Below are 13,012 nucleotides of genomic sequence, written 5' to 3' on the forward strand. Positions count from 1 at the left end.
AAATATGCAAGGCTTAATGGTTGTCACTCTACAAGTAAAGAAAGTCAGAAGAAAAATATGTATTACTTTTTACCAATAATTGTCAACTGGGGAGACTTTGTCCCCAAGAGGACATATGGCCTCTTTGATTTTTTCATCATTCCTACAGGAGTAGTTGTGAGAGAGGGTATATTTTTACTTTTGGATAGAAGCCAGGAATGTAATTAAGCACCCTTCAATACACATAAAACCTTCCACAAAAAATATATTTTTTTACCCAAAATGTCATTAGTATAGAGGTTGTTGGAACCCTTACCTGAAAAATATGCTTTTTAATAATCGCATGTTTAGTACAATACTGCAACTTTCTTTAGCTCTATTATACTGCTGATAGTAACTCCCAAGACGATATATTTTGAGACTCAGTGGATGTCACATGCTTTTTGCCATATGCTTTTTGAGAAAATCTTGCCTCCCCTCAGCTTTTAATTCCCTGAATGTTAATTAACCTTCACAACTTCAAGTTAATTGCAAATATGCATTAATAACATATTTTTCTCTCCTTTCTCTAACCTGACTATCTGAAAAGCTTATACTTGCCTTAGGCCTAATGAAATTCAGATTAAGGAGCAAACCAAGCAAAGTTTTGATCAAAACAAGATAAACAAAAGAGGCTTTTTCCAGCTAGCAAACACTAAATCATCAAATTTATTTGAATTCTTACCTATTGTTCTCTACTATTTCCAGTTTTATGAGCAAAATAAATTTGGAGTCAATATGTTCCAGAATTTAGTATTTTTTTCCCTAAAATTAAAAATATTTCTATAGTAGAAATTCAAATATCTGAGAACATTACCATGAAAACGGGAAAGTATCAAACACCTCAGTCAAAACTCAACACTTCCTCTATCATTTTTAGGTATAAAAATAGCTTCTTGGTCACAAAGCTATGTATTTTTAAAAATTTCATCCATCTTCACAGTCCCTTTAATTCTCTTCTCTCAGTCTCCTAAGATTACACCATATATTACAAATTATGAGGGATTTTCAGTGCTATTTGACATCAATAAATCCAAGAAACCAGGGATTCCTACAAATCACATTTCTTCTTATCACTTCATGAATTCATGGAATTGACTCTATGAAAAAAGGAACAATCCATTATAACTTAAAGTATAAACTTATTATTTGTTTGTCGCGACCCCTCGCCGGCAAGGGAAAACACGACACAGGATTCTTCTTTCAGCAGTTTATTCAGGCCTTGATTCAAATATCATCTTCTAGTGACCCCCCGCCAAGCGCCCAAGCACAGCCTAATAAAGCCTCCCGCATAGCAATCCCAAGCTGCCACGTGGATCTCTCTCATAGGGTGGGAAGGGATTGCACGCCAACTCTCCAAAAAAGGAGTTGTGTATCACAGGCCACAGTGGAAGCCGGCGCCATCTTCTAATGGCGGCCACGGTCTATAAGAATGGCTTACCACATTTGTTATGGAAGTACTCTAAACCTGAATTTTAAGTCTCGTATAAATAAATCACTAATGTTTGGAGAAGAAGCAGAAAGTTGATGAGAGACATTTTACTAGCAAAGTGATTATGGAGAGAGAGAGAGAGAAGGTAAAAGTCCATTCACCAACAAGAGCCATTACTTATTTTGCCCTGCCAACTACCTAGGAAACAGTATATATACACAAAAAAGTATATGTATCATTAGTGAATAAGTTAATGAAGTTAAGTCACAAACATGGGCTGTGCGTTACATGGGTATCCTAAATCACTTCTCAATTTCTCATAGGTCATTGCCCCAAATTGCCATCACTCAGATTACATTATTCCTTATTTTTTCTGGTAAAATTGTTTTCTATTGTTTTTATAATCTGAATATGCAACCAAAAAATTGGTTTAGAAATCTAGCTAAACTTGGTAAGTTCCAGGCTGTGGCAGATATGGTGCTTGTATCCCCAAGATTGATCCTGGGTAAAGGAGGGTCTCCTTAACTTGGTTCTATGTGGACACAGAAGAGCAAGATGAGGAGCATGAGACATTGAGACTGGCCAGGATGTCAACTGCCCTGGAACATATAGCCAAGATGTAGTGGACCTGGTAGAGCCACATTAGAGATGGAGAACAAGCCTTGGTGTGACAACTAGCTCTTTAAATAGGACTGCCAACAAGGTTTTCAGCTTGCCTCTAAACTTTGAAACATTTTATTGACTTGCACTTAGAGTTAAAGATTTTTCTTCAGAGTTCCAAAACCAGTCATGAGTACTTATAGGAAACCGAACAATAGAGTAAGCAAAAGGAGATACTGCAGCATATGTGTGAACCACACTCTGTTTTACCTGTAATTAGATATCCTGCCAAGGTATCTGGAAGAAACATGAGTGAAGCTAGTTGGCTGACACCAAAATCTTACAGAAAAATGTCCTTAGACTGTCTTTAAAAAATCATGTGCACTAATAATCCCCAGGGCCTTCTGGAGGAATTAAAGGCATTTGATACAAGATAAGACAGCAAAATAAATACTGCCAGTTAAAATTGATGCATAGTTTTTTTCATGTCTGTATAACATAGCTGTGAGCAAATAAACACAACATATTTCTACTAATAGAAGGAGGACAATCTCTATAAATGAGATTATTTGCAGAATCATCTTGCACTGTTGAAGAAGATGAAATGGAAGATTTGGGCCAGGTGCTGTGGTACAAACCTGAAACTCCAAAAACTAGGAAGCTGAGACAGGAGGATCTCAAGTTCAAAGCTAGCCTGAGCAACTTAGTGAGGCCCAAACACAAAATTAAAAATAGATAGATAGATAGATAAGGCTGGGAATGTAGCTGTGGCCAAGTGTTCTTGGGTTCAAATCTCTTGTAGCACAATAATTTAAATAAAATTTAAAAAGGAAGACTTGGCAATAAGCTCTAATCGGGAAAGTCAAGTTTTTGGTGTCTAAGTTAATACCATCACAAAAGTCAGTGCCATCACTGAAGTCCCAGAGATGTTCAATTCTGCTTTCTAAGAAAATTATCTCAGGGTTCAGTTTTGGTAATTGAGCTTCATACTAATCAGGCCCTCTGTCACAAAGGTAGTGAGTGGCAAGAATGATGATGATAATAATAAAATTCTGGATATTGGATAATTAGACATAGTCACAGAAAAGAATATTGCTAGGCTCACATACTAGCACTTAATTTTCCTCTATCTTTCTATGAAACAGACAAGTTGTTTGGAAATATTTTCTCATTTCACTATAAATTGATTTTTACTTTGAGAAGAATCAAACATGTTTTACTTCCATTTTTAAAAATGATATATGAGGAGTAGGAACAAAGTTCTTTCTTTCTCACCCTGAGTAGACCGATTTTTTGCAACTAAGTAATAGCAAACACTTGTTTATTTAATACCATAATCAATGTACAAAAGAGTTTCCATCCAAGGATGAGGATGAGCATTTGTCCACTAGGTCATGCACTGTCTTGAAGCCACATCTGCTGCCCTATTGAGTTACAGTAACCACTCTAAAGTCCCCCTGTGAGAGCTTCTTTCTATGAGTTTCCTTTAGTTGTAAGGAAAAGAAAACAAATCTTGCAAAGGCATCATTTATTTGAAGATACCACTTATCATGAAAATGGAATGTCATTTAGTATCTAACTCTTGGAATTACATGGCTTCTCCTCTTCTACTTAGTATCTCTTCTTATAAAGACAGTGGAATAAATTGAACATAACTTTTCTACTTTCGTATATGAATATGCTACCAGTGAAATCCCACACCATATACAACCACAATAGTGGAATCCTAATTAGAATTAGTTTTACTCTATATACATATAATATGTCAAAATACACTCTACTGTCATGTATATCTAAAAAGAGTGAAAAAAAATAAAGAAGTGAAAAAATAAAGATTAGTAACTATCTTGTATACTTATTTCAAATCAGGAAATCATACTCCTTCCTAATTAAAATGGGAGTTGACCTCATTAACTGAGCTAATATTCAACCCTGTTACATGAACCAATTTATTCTAATCCACATTGTTTTTTCCTAGGCTCCCTTGGTCAGTTCTTTATTTTTATCCAACCAGTAACCAATCTTGTGCTACTGCTTAAGATCTTGGACTACAGGGAAAGAAACGTTTTTTTTTTTTTTTTTTTTTTTTCTGTAAAAGACCTCAGGTAAGATCAACTCCACCTTTGATATGCTCAGCCCACTAGGGAAACAAAGCAACATTCTGTGTCCAAAAGTAGCTGAAGATCATTTTTGTGTATGTGACACAAATACTCACTGCTGAAAGATTTTTACTTTTATATGGTTCCTTAACCAGGATTCCAGTGTAAAATGAAATCAGACCAATTTGCTTAAATAGAAATGATTGGAATATAAAGCTAATGACTGTATAAGCTTAGCTACTTTACATAGTGACTTCACTGAAAAAGTCAAGAACTTGCTCTATGTTCTAACAAAGCAGATATTACCCTGAAAATATATTTGGATTGTTTCTTGGCCAGTGTTCCACATAAATTTCTTTACTAGTCATTACAGGTTGGTTTAATCATTTTCTTCCATAGCCCATAAATGTAAATACAGGCTGAAAAAAGTCTTAGGTAAGGTTATAGGTCATAAAAAGTGTTCATATTTTCCAGTGAAGAGTATATTTCACATCTAGTAGGTATTTCAAAACCTACTTGATTTTCAAAATTGCCATATGAGAAAATGAGAAGATTTTTAAAGTATGTTGTCAGAAATGAAGATCACTTAAGAAACTCAGTCATTTTGAAATAAGTTTGTCCATTATAAATAACTCAAGTAAAAAAGAATTTTGAAAAACAACCTACAAATAGTCTTTCATGTTAAGGAACAGTGTTAGGATCACCAGGACTGTTATGTCATCTCTGCTCCACAGAGTCCAGATGAACTGAAATGTCCTCTAATTTCTACTTATTCTAGATGGTCTTTGTTTTATAACTCAAACACTTGTGGTTCTAGTGAATGTAACACTTTCAAAGTTTCAACATTAATAAAGACATGAAATATAGGTATTAGTTATCTGTTAACAAAAAATTCTTGATATTGCCATAAACTACCTCATGTTATATCTTTTTAAATTGTTTTTAATTGTTTTAATCTAATTTGTCATATATGACAGCAGAATGCATTATAATTCATACTACACATATAGAGCACAATTTTTCATATATCTGGTTTTATACAAAGTATATTTATACCATTCATGTCTTCATACATGTACTTAGGATAATGATATCCATCTCATTCCACCATCATTTCTAACCCCATGCCCCCTCCCTTTCCCTCCCACCCCTTTGCACTAACTAGAGTTCATCTAATCCTACCATGCTCCCCCTCCCAACCCCATTTTGAATCAGCCTCCTTATATCAGAAAAAAATCAGCATTTGGTTTTGGGGATTGACTAACTTTACTTAGCATTGTATTCTCCAACTTCATCCATTTACTTGCAAATGCCATGATTTTAATCTTTTATTAGTGAGTAATATTCCATTGTGTATATATACCACATTTTCTTTATCCATTCATCCACTGAAAGGCATCTAAGTTGGTTCCACATTTTAGCTGTTGTGATTGTGATGCTATACACATTGATGTGGCTGTGTCCCTGTAGTATGTTGTTTTTCATCTTGTATCTTTTTTTGGCAAAATTAGATACGTGGAGACATATAGGTTCATGAGAGGCTGGAAAAATATAGTTGATCACTCTGGATGACTTTATGGTCACCTCAAATTTCAGACTTCTGTAAATTTAGAAAGAAAATATTGAGGGACAATTATCACTCCATCATAAGAATCAGGGTTATATGAACAGCTGTTTGTGCTGCTTTTTATGGTAACAAGGTATAAATAATGGTCATATTAATTTTTAAACATTCTTTTACTGAGTAAAACTATGTTTCAAAAACTGTGAAAGGGGAACAAATTGCACACTGTTTACCAGTCTTTCTCTTTTTCTTTTTTTTTTTTTTTGGGGGGGGGGTTGTTTGTTTTGATGTTGTTGTTTTGGATATTCTTTTCTGCTAGTAACTCCACAGGATGAACTAGACTAAAACAATTATCCATATTTGCATAAAATTCTATGAAACAATTCTTTATTTTGGTTCTTGTATATTTTTGCCCAACCAAAATTAGTATTATACTCAGTCTCTAGCAGCTATGCTGAAATTAATGGAACAATAACTAAAATTTGAAAATGATGCTCTAACTGACTGAATTTGTCATAGCCACATATTCTACAGATTATTCCAAATTTAGTAATTTACAAGGCAAATCCTTTAATTCTGTTAATTGTGATTTAAAAAAACATCCTCCAAGGGAAATATATTTTTTTCAGATTCATACATTTTCTGAGTCTTTTGGAGGAGGTTGCATTTGACTCCTCTTACAAAGGTGCAAAATGCAATTATATCTACTGAATGAAACTATTTTCTATTCTTACCTGTTTTATTTTTTCAACCTAATTCCAAAATGAATACTAATTATGAGTAGTTCATCTTTGTTTATTCAGTGACCTATCAAATTACTGTAAGTATAGTTACAGTTGCATTAAAAGGAAATCTATGTTTAATCAGTTTCTGTTAATGAGAAAAGAACGTATTCAATTCAAAGAAGAGGTAATCATCTTGAGTGTAGGAGGCACAGTCAGGTGGGAGTCATTATCTAACCATATTGTAAATGATGGCACTATTAATTAGTTTGAGGATGCCTTTCACATACAGAAATGGATAATATTACTACCAATAAAATATTTAAAGCTCATGATTGATTTCTTAAAAACATATTTTTGTACATTTGTTTTATATGTGAGTGTAATAGCCTACAGTACATACATTTTGTTGCCAGAGTCAGCATGTCCACCTCTTGGTGGAAATCAAATTGAACAGAACACCAAAGATAGTTGTCACACCAAGTTTATTTTGAATAAATAAAAAGACCATGGGAAACCATTTCTAAAGCTGTGACCTCCTCCCCCAACAACATTTATCTGAGCAGAGCTGAATATTCAAAAGAGTTGAAGGCATCTTCACATGATCTGTGGGGGATAGATCTGAACAAGTGCAGCTTGACAACATGTTCCCACATACATCCCGTGGTATGGAAATGAGGTTGGAATCCTCCTTCTGCAGAGATTTTAACAATAAAATGAGACAAAACTCATCTTATGGCCACTGGCACTATCTCCCTGTTGTCTTCTGCATATTGAAATGGTTCTACATGGTTTGAAGCTGTATTGTGCTCATCTCTTTCTCCTAGGAACTTCTAAAAAACAAGAGGGGATTTGGAAGAAGAACTTTATAGAAAATTTAGCAATGGGGACAGCTACAGCTTAGATTGTTCTGTAATCCTCAGGTCACTCTGTATCTTTTTTTTTAGGATCAACTGTTTTGGAGAAATAAGAATTCAGAGGCTGAGGTAGTCAAACAACAACCAAAAGGAATAGTGAAGACAAACATTAGAGATTATCTTGCTTGTTTGTTCTAGATTTTTTGGTTTGTCTGTTAGCTTATGATATTTATATGGATAGAACACTGCATGTACAGTTGGTGGAGTTTGTGTTTAAAGAGATAAATATATCTGCAGGTTTTGAGTGGAATGTTTGAGGAATAAAAGAAAACTTCAATGTCAACTTTCTTTGGAAAGTCTCATAACAGCTGCCACACAAGGTCAAGGTCAAGGTACTATTTTTTTTTTTTTATTAGACATTTGGTTATTTGTTCACTTAATCATTTAAATATGATTTTTTTTTCAGGGAAACATTAAGGAATTATTTTCTTAATGTCAAATAGACTCAAAAGCCACATTTGAATGAAAAATTAAATTTGGGCATATATCTAAATATCACTTTTTTATCTGAACAGTACTATTACCTGGCTAAAATCTCTATTGCATGTATTTTCTCAAATTCTTTAGGTAAAGTGTTTATTGTAGTTTAACTGAAAATAAATGTATACCATATCATAATTGCTTTAAATTAACAATTAATTAGAATGTGAATTATTTTTCTTTAATTATAACTATGCTGATATCTATCATATACATAGAGTTGTATGTGTTAAAGTTTCTGTGGAGGGCTAAACTCTTTTTGTTGTTGAAAAAAAACTTAAGCCCATCAAATGTCTCACTCATTCTAATCAGAAACACCAAATTACCACTTGGCTCATTAATTTACAAGAATATGATGAATTTTTGATACATTTATTTATGTTAGTTTATAAATAACTAGACTTTTTTTCTAGATTTAGAACTTTCTTGGGGCATAGGCATTTGCCTCTGGTTTATTTGCAACTTATCTGAGATGAGAAGGTTTATAAAATATTTATAAATGTGCTTATAGAACAGGGTGCATACATAAATTCTGATAATATCAAAGCAATTTATTTCAAAATAATATTGTTTCTTGAAGAAATATGCTGTTGGAATTGTCATCAATTTTATGAATATGTAATTAATGCAGTAGTTTCGTATTCATTCTTTTTAATATGAGATAGAATATTTTTAAAATATTTTAAATTACTGGTTTAATATCATATACAGCTCTTATGGAATGTCTGGGTTTACAAATCTAACCTTTAACAACTGATAATTCTGTCTGCTTATAACTGTTTGAAAATAAGTGTCACACAGGTGACATACTTCACACCCCCTCCACCCAATGGCATTTCCATATATCTATGCAGTATCAATAAATTCTAAATATTTGAGTTCTACTAAAATTTTTAAAGAATAAATGACTCATAAGATTTAATTTTAGATGTCAACTTGAATGGAATAAGGAATACCTATAAATCTAAAAAAGCAATATTTGAGGTATGTATGGAAAAGTGTTTCCAGAGGTGTTTAGCATATGAATGGAAATGGACAAAATGAGGAAGACTGGTCCTCAGTATGGGTGGTTTCCATCCAATTTGCTCCTGTCCCAAAGAGTGCACACAGAGAAGGTGAATGAGAGCCTGGAGCCACTCAGTTCCTTGTTTGGACATGAAAACTTCTAGCTCTCCAGCCTGTGGATACCAGGACTTAACACTAGCAGATCTCACTTGCCATAATTCTGTGAGCAAACTTCCTAATAAATGTCCCTGTTTTATCTATTTTCATATCCTATGGTACTTTCTCTCTTAAGACTCTAATTCACATGTTATTTTAAATTTGGTTACTAACACTAAATACAAAGTTAAAACTAAAACTAATATATATATATATATATATATATATATATATATATATATATATATATATTTCATATTATTGGATTCAGACATCTGTGTCATTTTGTGTCTGTTGTATTTCACTAAATATTATATCCTCAGAGTTCATCATAATATACCAAATAACAGAATTTCCTTTTTTGAAGGATTAATACTATTTTGTTATAAAAGTGTATATATATACACACGTTAACACACACACACACACACACATAAACACATTTTCTTTATCCATTCATCCATTGATGGACATCACAGTTTTACTCAACTGTGGCTATTGTGAATAATACTGTACTGTATCAATAATAGTCAATCTCACATAAGCAGGAGATTCAATTTCAGGGTCTATGGAGAGAGAAAATAGGGAAGATGTTTCAATGAGTGTAGAGTTTCAGATTAATAAGATAAAAATGTTCTAGAGGTCTATTACACACCAATGTGATTTTGGTTCACATTATTGAACTGTACCCTATAAACAGATAAGAAGGTAAATTTTATGTTATACAGGCTTTACTATAGTTGTTTAGACAGTAAACAATGTAAGATTCATAGACATTTTTAAAAATCTAAACTTGAAGGACATTCTTAAACATAGTGGAGACTAAGATTAATGTTACTACATATGACATTCTCATTTCAAACACAGTGATCTCTTCGTTAGCTGCTGTTGAATGGGAGAAAAATCTGACAGTGATGCAGTGCTGAAGGAGGAGAGAATGAGGTAGCTCTCAGTAGCTTGGATAGATTTTTCATGTTCTGAGTGAAAGGCTCCAATCTTTCCTTTATCTTTGCAGTAATATACTGCCATCCTACTAAAAACATAATCTCCATATTAATTCATCATGGTGTAACTACTCAGTAAAAGATATATTGAATTAAGAAATATAAGGAGGAAGGAAATCATGATATATATATATATATATATATATATATATATATATATATATATATATATACACACATTTATTTTTCATTTTGATTTTTTTTTTACTTTAATTGCCAGCTCGTACAACATCAGACCACTATCTTGAATAATAATAATCTTCCTGGGTTTGAGATTTTGACCACCTGCATCTTGAAAAACATCTTTCAAAACAGGCTGATTTAACAAGTTAATCATGTTAGAACAGTTTTTCTTTAATAGCTTTTAGTGTCTCCACATGTTTAAGTAATGTGAAATGACATGATGAAGTCTATTATCTTCCTTGGAGACTAAATAATCACATTGAGTTTCAGAAACAACCACAAAAGAAATTGTGTATTTGTGCACATAAGGAGAAAAAAAATTGAGAAAACAGGATAACTTGGAAGTTATGGAAATTATAAGTTGTTACTGCATATTCTCCATTTAATGAAACAATGCACAATTAGTCACAAAATAAAAGCTTTGCTTATGGTACCACAACAATCATGTATTCATATTAATTTTAACTATTTTAGATACATTACCAATTAGTATTTGATTTGGACTATTTTCAAAGTATAAAGCATGTTTAGACTACAAGCAAATTATTTGAAATCAATATAAGTATTTGCATCCATGACTAACAAACTAGAAGACATGGTTGATATAATTTTAATTCCTGGTAGCACAGGATAGAAAGAGTAATAGGGCCTTTATAAAAGTTTGTTAAATACATTTTGGGCCAGTATCATAATGTACATTGGGCTAGAATTTTGAGTAAAACTTATTGAGAGTTCTGTTAATAAACATCTGGGTAGTGTCAAAGGAACTCAAGAATGTTGAAATATCTAGAATGGGAAGATTTTCTCACCACTCTAGACCTGCAGGGGCAAGGAACAAAACATTTTATTACTAGACCATGAAGTAATGTAAGTAATGAGATTCAGATTGAGATAATATGAAAAAAAAATGATGAGATATGGGATTTGAAAGGAAGACATCTGGTAGCTCTTGACAACAGTCTCTGATCTGTAACTCCAGTAGATGGAATATAAAAATAATCTAGAGTTCATAAGAATAGATGGACAAATGCTCTCTGAAGGAGTTAAAGCATTCTTTGCCATATAGAAGAGTAGGGACAGGGGAATATGATCCACCACAAATACACAGTGATTGATATACAAGCCAAGGCAATGTTAAATTATTTCAATACATAAAACATAATGTTATATAATGAAATTTTAAAGCCAATAAATACGGTTGCAACAGAGACTCAAATTAGGATGAAAACTAAAAACAAACAAACAAACAAAAAACCTTAATTCTTATGTCTCTAAAATAATTAAGGGGCCACTTCTACTTGCATTATAAGTATGGCATGTTGCCTTTCTACAGGCAAACAAAAGAAAATTTAAAATCAAGAAAATAAATGATTAATATTATAAAAATTAAATTTGAAATTTTCTCTGTAGTAGCAAATTATTCAAACTGTGGATTTAGAGTGGCCAATTAACTATGTGAGAAGTATTTCAGATGAAAATATTGTATCTATAAGAAGGGGAAGTTTGTATATTTTTAGCTACTAAAGTATATACAGAAAGAGTTTGAGAATGAATTTTCTTAAATTATGTCCCAAATTTCATTTAAAAGTATAATATCTCTTGAGATTTTTCTTAATGATATGTTAGAGTATTTGACTTTTGATATTTAACAAAAAACCCCAAATTAAAATTTTCTGGTAAAATAAAAACTCAGAGATTAGATGTTAAGACAAATGTAGAAAGTTGAACAAAGTTTTCCTCATTTGTAATCCCCTATTACTAATAATCATTTTTACCAATACATGGTTTCCTCTTGTTGATGTTAATTATGTTGAGTTATATTGACATTTAATGACATAAATTATTAGTTTTCTACATAATATCATGTCTAATAAAGCACTCTACATAATGTAAAATGCAATAACTTTAATTATTTCAGAGATATAAACAAAATTCCTTTATGATCAAGATGAGAAGAAAAATAAAAATCTTCACATTGATACAAATAATTGCATAAACAACTAAATAAAAAGTATTGCAAATTGAAATCACAATTCTTTCTAAACTTCAATAACTTTATGATACAAAATGATTGTTAGCATCTGCAAAACTCATTGAAAAGACATCAATACCTGTAGCTTATTATTAAAGGCACTGAAGTGATAAGAAATTAAATCAATTCTTCACTATTGTCATGTGTGAATTCTGGAGTCACTTCAGTTTAAAATGTCATTCATGGAAAAAGTAAATCTACTTTTCCATGCAATGAAATTTATTTAGTTTTTTGTTTGTTTAGAGTGGTGCTGGGGGTTGAACCCAGTGTCTTTTGTGAGCTATGCCAGCACTGAGCCACAATCCCAGTCCATCAGTATTTTGTTTGAAGTCTAAATACTTTTGACATATTTTTAGAAAATAATTCAAAAAGTAATTCAAATGTTTTCTGCTTCTCTACTTCCATGGATCAAAAAAATAAACAAAGTTACAAAAATAATAAATATTAAAATAAATACTAGCATTTTATAAAAATTAGTAGTGTAATGTAATATCTGACATCAGAGCAGCAAAAACAGAACAGAGAATACTAACCAGGACAAGAAAAACTTAAAAAAAATGAAATGATAATGAATAGATGTTGAGGAAAAAAGCAAGTGGAAATTGTCCAAATATATCAGTAATTAAATAAATATAATGAAACAAATGTGGCTCATTACTATGGGTCATTTTGTTTGATAGACAGCTTATCCTATTAAGGGGTTCCACAATTAGCATTCAAACCCTACGTAACTGGATCCAGAACTCAAGCTTCTTGAAGTTCAATGTCTCCAACCTCTGGAAAACTCTTATGGCAACTGA

This window comes from Marmota monax, unplaced genomic scaffold (assembly GCF_021218885.2).
Source record: "Marmota monax isolate L192 unplaced genomic scaffold, Marmota_monax_Labrador192_F-V1.1 WCK01_AAM20220418_F8-fsc00240, whole genome shotgun sequence".
Taxonomy (NCBI): Eukaryota; Metazoa; Chordata; class Mammalia; order Rodentia; family Sciuridae; genus Marmota; species Marmota monax.